At 43.1% G+C, this 8,804-nt stretch overlaps 1 pseudogene; it reads left to right on the top strand.

The window, feature by feature from the left end:
- Positions 1-2,500: 2,500 nt before the first annotated feature.
- On the top strand, positions 2,501-3,177 carry LOC110543618 (26S proteasome non-ATPase regulatory subunit 4-like; annotated as a pseudogene).
- The last annotated feature ends 5,627 nt before the right edge of the window (positions 3,178-8,804 follow it).

The raw sequence follows: 8,804 nt of genomic DNA, 5'->3' as shown, positions 1-8,804 counted from the left end.
AAATTTAAATAAACCCCACTGAAATCAGGGAAAAGGCAAGGGTGTCCACTTTCTCTGCAGCTATTCAACATAGTTTTTAAAGTCCTTTCTAAAGAAAGAAGGTGATTAAAGGAGATCAAGGGAATTCAGTTTGGAAAGAAAGAGGTCAAAGTGTCATTATTTGCAGATGATGTAATAGTACAAATGAGTGATTCCAAAAATTCTACAAGGAAACTCCTACAGCTGATAAACACCTGAAGCAAAGAGGCAGAACACAAAATTAACTCAAAAGATCAGGAATCCTCTATACAAAAGACAAATGGACAGAGAAAGAAATTAGGAAAACAACACCCCTCACAATAGCCACTAATAATAAACAGTACCTTGGTGTGACTCTAACCAAGTAAATGAAAGACCTATTTGGAAAAAAAAAAAAACTTCAAGTCTCTGAAGAAAGAAATTGAAGAAGATATCAGAAAATGGAATGATCTCCCATGTTCATGAATCAATAGGATTAATATAATAAAAATGGCCATCTTACCAAAAGCAAACAAAAGATTCAATGCAATTCCAAACAAAATACCAACACAATTTTTCACAGAACGTGAAAGAACAATTTTCAATTTCATATGGAAAAAAAAAAACACAGAACTGCTAAAACAATCTTGTATAACAGAAACAGAAAGTCACACATGGTGTATACTCAGTTGTAAATGGCGATTAGACTTATAATATAGGATAATCATACTATAATCTGTACCCTTAAAGAAACTAAGAAAGAAGGAGGACTCTGGGTAACATGATCAATCCTTATTCAGAAAGGCAAATGGTGTAGATATTGGAAGAGTGTGAAAACAAGGAACAAGACAGGAGAATACCACAGAGGGTCTCTGAAAAACTCTACTGAGCAGGACATTAAAGCACATGTTTATACTCATAGTCAAACTTTGGGCAGAATGTAGGGAATCTTATGAAATAGGGGGACATAGAAAGACCTGGAGGGGTCTGGAGCTCCACAAGGAGAGCAACAGAGCCAAAAATCTGGGTTCAGGTGTCTTTTCTGTGACTGCTACCTCAAACAAGGACCATTCATAGAGAAAACCTAGAACTCCTGAAAAGATGTAGCCCATGGTAGCTCAGTCTCCAAATGGGTCCTTAGTAAAGGGAACAGAGGCTGTTTCTGACATGAATTCAGTAGTTGTCTCTTTGATTCTCTCCCCTTGAGGTTAGGGCAGCCTTACCAGTCCACGGAGGAAGACAATGCAGTGAGTCCTGATGAGACTTGATAGGCTAGGATCAGATGGAAGTGGAGGAGGACCTCCCCTATCAGTGGACTAGGCAAGGGGCATGGGAGGAGAAGAGGGAGGGAAGACAGGAATGAAAGCAGAAGAGGGATTTGGCTAAAGCTGTGATACAAAGTGAATAAATTGTAATAAATTAAAAAATAATAAAAAACTTTGTCCATTACTTCAATTTGCTAATACTGCATAAATTTTATTAATAAGAACCAGAAAGTGAGTAGGAATATTTTTTTTATCATGATCTTACTTAGCTATTTATGTGGTTTTCTAGGTCAGTCAATTCTCTACAGTAAAAAACGACTGACCTCCATGAGAAAAAAAAATAGTGGAAAAATTTTTGTGAAATCCAAGTGTTAGACATCTAATTTATAGGATTTTACATTCTATTAGGAAGCTTGACATTTTTAAAAGACAAAATAAAGAACAATAATTCTCTCAGAAAATTCAGGAGAGATTGATTACAAGACTTATTCTCTATTTTAATTTATTCCTGCCTAATAGTAAGGAGAGTAGACATTTTTTAATCACAGGTAATATTTCAGAAGATAGAAGTTTTACATCTTAGCCAAACTTTGGGCAGAGTGCAGGAATCCTTATGGAAGAAGAGAGAGACAGAAAGACCTAGGGGACAGGAATTCCACAAGGAGAACAACAGAGCCAAAAAATTCCCAGGCCCAGGGGCACCTGCAGAGACTTATACTTCAAGTAAGGACCATGCATGGAAAAGGCCTAGATCACCTGCTCAGTTTCTATGTTGGTTCCCTAGTAAGCAGGCAGGTGCTGTCTCTGGCATCAACTCAATGTCTGGTCCTTTGATCAGCTCCCTGTGGGTACTACAGCCTTGCTGGGCCAGAGAGGAAGATGATGTAGCCAGCTCTGATTAGATTTGATAGGATAGCGTCCTCCTCTATCAGTGGACTTGGGAAAGGACATAAGGAGGGAAGAGGGAGTGTGGGTGGGACTGTGATGAGATGGAGGGGTCTGCAGCTGGATACAAAGTGAATAAGCTGTAGTTAATAAATAATTAATTTTTAAAAAGCTTTATATCTTGAGGCTACTTATTATTTTAGGAAATGCTCTGATTATCAAAAGATAAGTTATATAAGTAACAGTAGTTTTAGCAGAAGAATAAAATAGGGAGAAAATAATTAGCCTAGAACTTTTTTAAATGTATGATTCTATTACATCATTTATTAAGTATTTGATTCAATTAAAAAACTGGGTCACATCTAGTGACAGTGCTTTCCAGGCCCAGCTGTCTGATGCTCTGATCAGCTATCCTATTCTGGCTGGTGAAGTTGGTGCCATACTGAGTCTCCATGCCAGTGACTTTGAGTTTGGAGTAGACCCCAGTGCTGATCTCAAGTTGGCCCTGGCCCTTCCTGTTTCTGTGGAAGAGCAGCAGCAGCTGCAGGAGGAGGAGGCACAGTGGGATGCTGTGGCCTCTGCAGCTGAGGCTGGAATTGCTATATCTGGGACTGAAGGTGAAAGAGACTCAGATGATGCCCTGATGAAGTTGGCCATCAATCAGCAGGAGTTTGGCCATGCTGGGCTTCCTGACCTAAGCAGCATGACTGAGGAGGAGCAGATTGCCTATGTCATGCAGACGTACCTTCAGGGAGCAGAGTTCTGCCAAGCAGAGTCAGCTGACATCAATGCCAGCTCAGCCCTGGACACATCCTAGCCAGTCAATGAGGAGGATGACTATGATGTGATGCAGGACCCAAAGTTCCTTCAGAGAGTCTTAGAAAATCTGCCAGGCATGCATCCCAACAATGAATCCATTCAAAATGCAATGGACTCTCTGGCCTCCCAGACCACCAAGGATGGCAAGAAAGAGGAAGACAAGAAGTTTGAGCGGACGAAGGGCTATATGAGTCTGCCCAGGGGACTGTAAAGATAGGGTTGGATGTAGATGCTGCTAACTGCAGCCTTTAAAACCTGAATAAAGCAAGGCAAGTTTTTCCCTAAAAAAAAAAAACAAACAAACAAACAAAAAAAAACCTTGATAAAAGAAGAGATAAAAAAAATCTCTTAATAAGAAGAAATGGAGATGGAACCCTGCTCGAATGTCAGTTTTTCCAAGATGAATGGCAAGTAAGGCAGTAAAGGATATTAGGAAGAAGTCATTATGTTAGATGGAGAAACAGATGTGAATAATATGTATGTATCAGAAAATTAGAAATTCTGTGAACTTTTTTTTTTGCAGTGTCAGTCACTACAAAGTTTTCAGGTGGTATCCTTTTATTGGCTTATGTCTTCTATATGTGGTGCTGGGAATTGAACCCAGGGCCTCCTGCATGTTAGGCAAGCATTATACCACTGAGCTACCTCCTCAGCAGTATCTTATGTCTTCTAAGTCTACTTGAGCTTAAATTTGTATTGATCTTCTGACAGATATGTCCAGCTGTTTACTATACCTATTACATGTCTTTTTCTGAACAAACACAAATTTCAATATCCACCCAATATTTCCCATCCCCTCATTAGCACAGATGAGTATCTACTTCTTCCTAGAATGTGTACATCTTATTATGATCAAAAGGAATACTGATATGGTCCCTCTCTCAGTTCCTCTCATCTAATAAATAGCTTATGCTTATTGATGATGTTTATCAGATTTACTGAGAGATATACCTCTCAGTATCTATATAAGTTACTTACCAGACCACCATGACTTCTCACAGAAACTATTGCTATAGTCTACTGATTAGTTTTGTCTCCGGACTTATCTTTCACAAATATTATGCATAATAAACTATTTCAAAAAATTAAATACAGTACTTCTGTTCCTCTAGTTAAAGTTATCATTGGCTTTCTGTCTACCCATAGGTTCAATATTAAAGAGTGTAAGTTAGTTGTCCGTTAGTTTCCTTGTCTTCATTATTATCTCTTCCAACTTAAACTTTGTTCTTGAACTCCATGAATGGAGCAATATTTTTTCCATTTTCCAGCAGTTATATGTGCTCCTTTTATTACAGATTTATTTTTTTCTGTATTTTCTGTCTCAATTATTAGTCTTCAGAGGAAAGATGATCTTCAACATCAACAAGGAAGGTAGAGGAAAAGCAGGAATAAGAACATATTGTATGAAAAAAATATGTTTTAAGTAAATATATATGCTAAAAAGAAAGCTTTTGCTACAAATAAATTAGGAGAGATCCAAGATGGTGGTGACCAGCGAACACCGTATCTGAGAGACAGGGGATTTGAAACTCCAAGGTTGTTGAGTGGAGAAACAGTTGAAGGCAGAAAATCGACATTGAGGCTCCCTGAATGAGAGGGGATATCAAATAAGCTGAGACACCCACGGACTTCTCTGGGGACCGAGAATGGCAAACATTCAAATCCCTTGCACTTCCCTTTTTCTGGCCTCCCTCCTCCTTGGCAGAGCCTGATCACATTACCAGAGACTTTTAGCACAGAACTCATTGACTGAGGACTGAGATAGCACAGGCAGGGCTCCTAGGCCCCCAGCTCTGGCTGCCAGCTCTACCAGCCTTCTGAGTCCCAGATCCATGGTACCATCCTTCAGGATCCTGGGTCTGCAAGTGGCTTCAAGTGGAACTCTACAGGACATCCCAGCCAGTGACTGTTACAGGGCTCCCAATCCCTCAGTGGTGGCTGGCTGGCTGTATAGTCTCCAGCAGACCTGACAAACCACCCAGGTACACCAGGCCCATCAGGCTACATATGTTTGTAGACCACAATTTTGGTTCCCCAGGACTTCCTAGCAGGCACCTGCACCAGCATCCCAGTTCTGTGGCTGCAGCTGGACTCCTTAGTTCAGTGGCTGCAGCACAACTGGGATGACAGAGCTCGTCTTCCTGCATTTGACCCAGCAGGACCAAACCTGAGAGTAGAGAACAGGAGGAACCCCTGTGCTTTCTGATTTGACATGCTAGAGAGTGAGTGCACCTTTAAGAGCCTCCAGAGCCCCAAATCTAGGGTTTACTTAAGATAGCAGCCAGACATCAGATCCCTCCCACCCACACACCCACTGTGGGAAACAGAGAGATTGTTGGGACACTGAAGCCCCTGCTCTGAGGGACTACCAATGGAGTTTAGGAAAATAAAACCTGAAGCTCTGTCAGAGCCCAATATCAGTAGCCTAAAAGACACAGAGGTATTCAGGGAATTTACACAAGCAAATTGCACCCACAATCACCACTAGATTCTGTGAATACCTTCAGTGCCTGCAACCCCTTTGGTGCCTGCAAGGCTCCCCTCCCTCACATTCAAGGCTTCTACATTCTCGAGCACCCTTCAAGGTGCAATTCCATGCACAAGCAAATGCTCGCCCGCATTTGTTTTTCTGTGCCCTGGAACCTTCCTCCTACAGGTATATCTGAAACACCAACACATATGCTGAAACCACTGGACCTCGCTCATCTTCCTGAGGAATTTTCCAGATACCAGAGAGAGACAGTACCAAGGTAAACTGGAGAACCCAGGAACAAACAGTGAAGGTTACTGATAAGCAAATGGCAAAAGAACATATCCAAAAAAAAAAAAAAAAATCAGGACACCATGGCTTCACCAGCAACAGCAACACCCAAAATCAATTGATACTGCAGTTCACCAGAAACACAGTAAATGACTTTAAAGCTATACTTCTCCAATTACTAGAGGAACATAAAGAGGACACAAACAAATCTCTCAGAGAAATAGCCACCCAAATAGAGGAAAATGAAGAGGAAATGAGCAAAGCTCTCAAAGAAACACAGGTAAATATAGCCAAACAAATAGAGGCAAAATTAGTTGCATATAGAGAGGAAACAAATAAAAAATAGAGGCATCATAGAAAGATAGGGATACACATTCAAACAGATGAAGGAAATGGTGAAAGGCATGAAAGCAGAATTAGAAGAAATAAAGAAAACAAAAACAGAGAAAACCCTGGAGCTGGAGAACTTAAGAGAAAATATTAGGAATCATGAATGTAAGCATCACCAATAGAATACAAAAGATGGAAGAGAGAATCTCTGGTGCTGAGGATACACTTGCAGAAATTGATACTTCTCTCAAAGAAAAAGTAAAATCTGAAAAGTCCAAACACAAAACATCCAAGATATTAAGGATGCCCTGAAAAGGATAAATCTGAGAATAATAGGAATTGATGAAAAAGAAGAGTCCAGGGGACCAAGATGGCGGCGCCTGGAGAGCACTGTGTCTGAGAAGCGGGACAACACACTCCGTGTAGCGACCAGGAGACTGAACTCTGGGCCCTAAAACAACAGCTATCATGTTTCCCAGGTGAGGGGAGGCTCCCATGGTGTGGGAATCAGTCGGGTCCACTCTCGGCTGCCCAGCCAGAACCCGGAGGAAATCCCGGGTAACGCAGGCTTTGGGTCTCCAGGCTGGTGCCATAAGCCTGCGTGTCCCGATCACTTTCCCAGGCTGATTGGTGGACACAAGGATGACAGAGACTGGGAGTCCCAGGCGCAAGAAAATGCCACGGGAAGGAAAGTTGCAAGACTGATCACAAGTCACCTAGTCTTGCCCTGGAAGGTCTCCCTGACCACGGGTACCCGCCACCAACACAACTGAGCTTCCGCCACACGAGGAGAGCAGCTGAGCGCCCAGCTCAAAATCCCTACTCCCTCTTGGGAGGAGGCAGGAGGCATCCAGCAGAATCTGCCACAGACCACATTCTCTGTACCCCAACCTGAGATCGGGGCTGAGAAAACCCAATCCTTTCGGGCACTCCCCCAAACGCTGACATAACCCGGCCACAGCAGAGCGGAAGGATAAATAGGCACACAGTGGCTTCACAGTGCCTGAACTCCAGTGCTGCCGGATGCTCCTAGCAAACAAACTACAGCTCAGGATCTGGGACTGTGGACATTCTACACATCCTGAGATTCTCCTGGGTCCAGCACAATAAGGTATAGCAGCAAGATCTATCACCGGCGCCCCCCCCCCAGACCCCTGGCCAAGAAACCCAGCTCAGGATCAGACTGAGAAGCCCCAACCCCTTCTGGCACTCCCCTGAGAGCACCTCCATAAGCTTGCCCTAGCAGAGGGGAAGGTCAGAGGGGAAGGACAGAGAGGCAGCCTGCCAAGGACACAGCACCCTCTCTCCAGCTCACCCAGCGGCCCCTAGCAGAGAAACCCAAGCTCTGGATCTGAGGACACTCAATCCTACCTGGTACTCTCTCGGGATCAGTAAACATAGGCTCTACTGCCAGGTTGCTTCTGGCAGAGAGATCTGGGCCCATGATCTGGGATTGAGAACACTCAACCTAACTCTTTCCCGCGCCACCCCAGCACCAGTCAACATAACCCCTCCTGGCAGAGGGAAAGGACAGAGAGGCAGCAAACAGGAAAGGTGGACACCGAGTCCTGTGGCCACAGTGTCACAGAGCTGACTGTTAGCCTACCGGCGCACTCTCTGCAGCAGGACCAAATCAAAGAGTAGAGAGCAAGGGGAACCCCTGTGCAATCCAACTGGTCCTACAAGAGAGTGAGTGAGCCTTCTAGGGAGAGTTTGCCCCAGACCCAAGGCCTCTCCACAGAAGCAACCAGACGAGATCCCTGCCACCCACACCCCTAGTGTGGGCATCATACGGATTCTTGGGATAGCGACCCCAACGTTGAAGCCTCTGCCTTGCGGGTCCACCAGTGTAATCCAGGCAAACAATCCCTGGATCTCAGACAGAACTGCGTAATAGTGGCCTGCAGGCCACTGCAATAGTCAGAGAATCTGCACATGCACACTGCGCCTGCTAAAAGCACACCTCAATAGCACTAGCTTCACATTCTTTACTTAGGCAAAACTGAAACCACAGTGCACACTCCCAAACCAGTGAACTTCTCTCATCTTCCTGAAAAAACAGTCCAGAAAACAGAAAGAGATGATCATAGTCCGAACTACAATCTCGAGGAACTAACAGTGAGGATTATAAATAACCAGATGGCTAGAGGCAGACGTAAGAACACTCCCAACAAAAATCAGGACATAATGACCTCACCAGCAACCCCACAAAACAATGGACACTTCAATTCACTAGATATACAAGAAAATGACCTCAAAACTATGTTTTTCCACCTATTGGAGGCCCATAAAGATGAAATGAACAAACCCCTCAGAGAAATAGCCAAAGAAATCGAGACTAACCAAGAGGAAACAAATCATGATCTCAGAGAAATGACCACGAAAATTGAGGTAAACAAAGAAGAAATGCACAAAGCTCTCAAAGAAATGTCCAAACAAATGAAGGCAAATAAAGAAGAAATAAACAAAGCTCTCACAGAAATACAAGCAATTATACCCAAAGAAGTAGAGGCACAGTTAGTGATACATAGAGAGGAAATGGACAAAAAAATAGAAGCTGTCATTGAAAAGCAGGACTCCACATTCAAACACATGAAGGAAATGGTGCAAGACATGAAAACAGAATTAGAATCAATAAAGAAAACACAAATAGAGAAAAACCAGGAGCTGGAGAACATAGAGAAAAGATCAGGAACTACAAAGGTAAGCATCACCAACAGAATACAAGAGATGGAAGAAAGAATCTC

The sequence above is a fragment of the Meriones unguiculatus genome (assembly GCF_030254825.1).
Source record: "Meriones unguiculatus strain TT.TT164.6M chromosome X unlocalized genomic scaffold, Bangor_MerUng_6.1 ChrX_unordered_Scaffold_31, whole genome shotgun sequence".
Taxonomy (NCBI): domain Eukaryota; kingdom Metazoa; phylum Chordata; class Mammalia; order Rodentia; family Muridae; genus Meriones; species Meriones unguiculatus.
The sequence above is the reverse complement of the archived record's forward strand: the minus strand, read 5'-3'. Positions and strand labels throughout refer to the sequence as shown.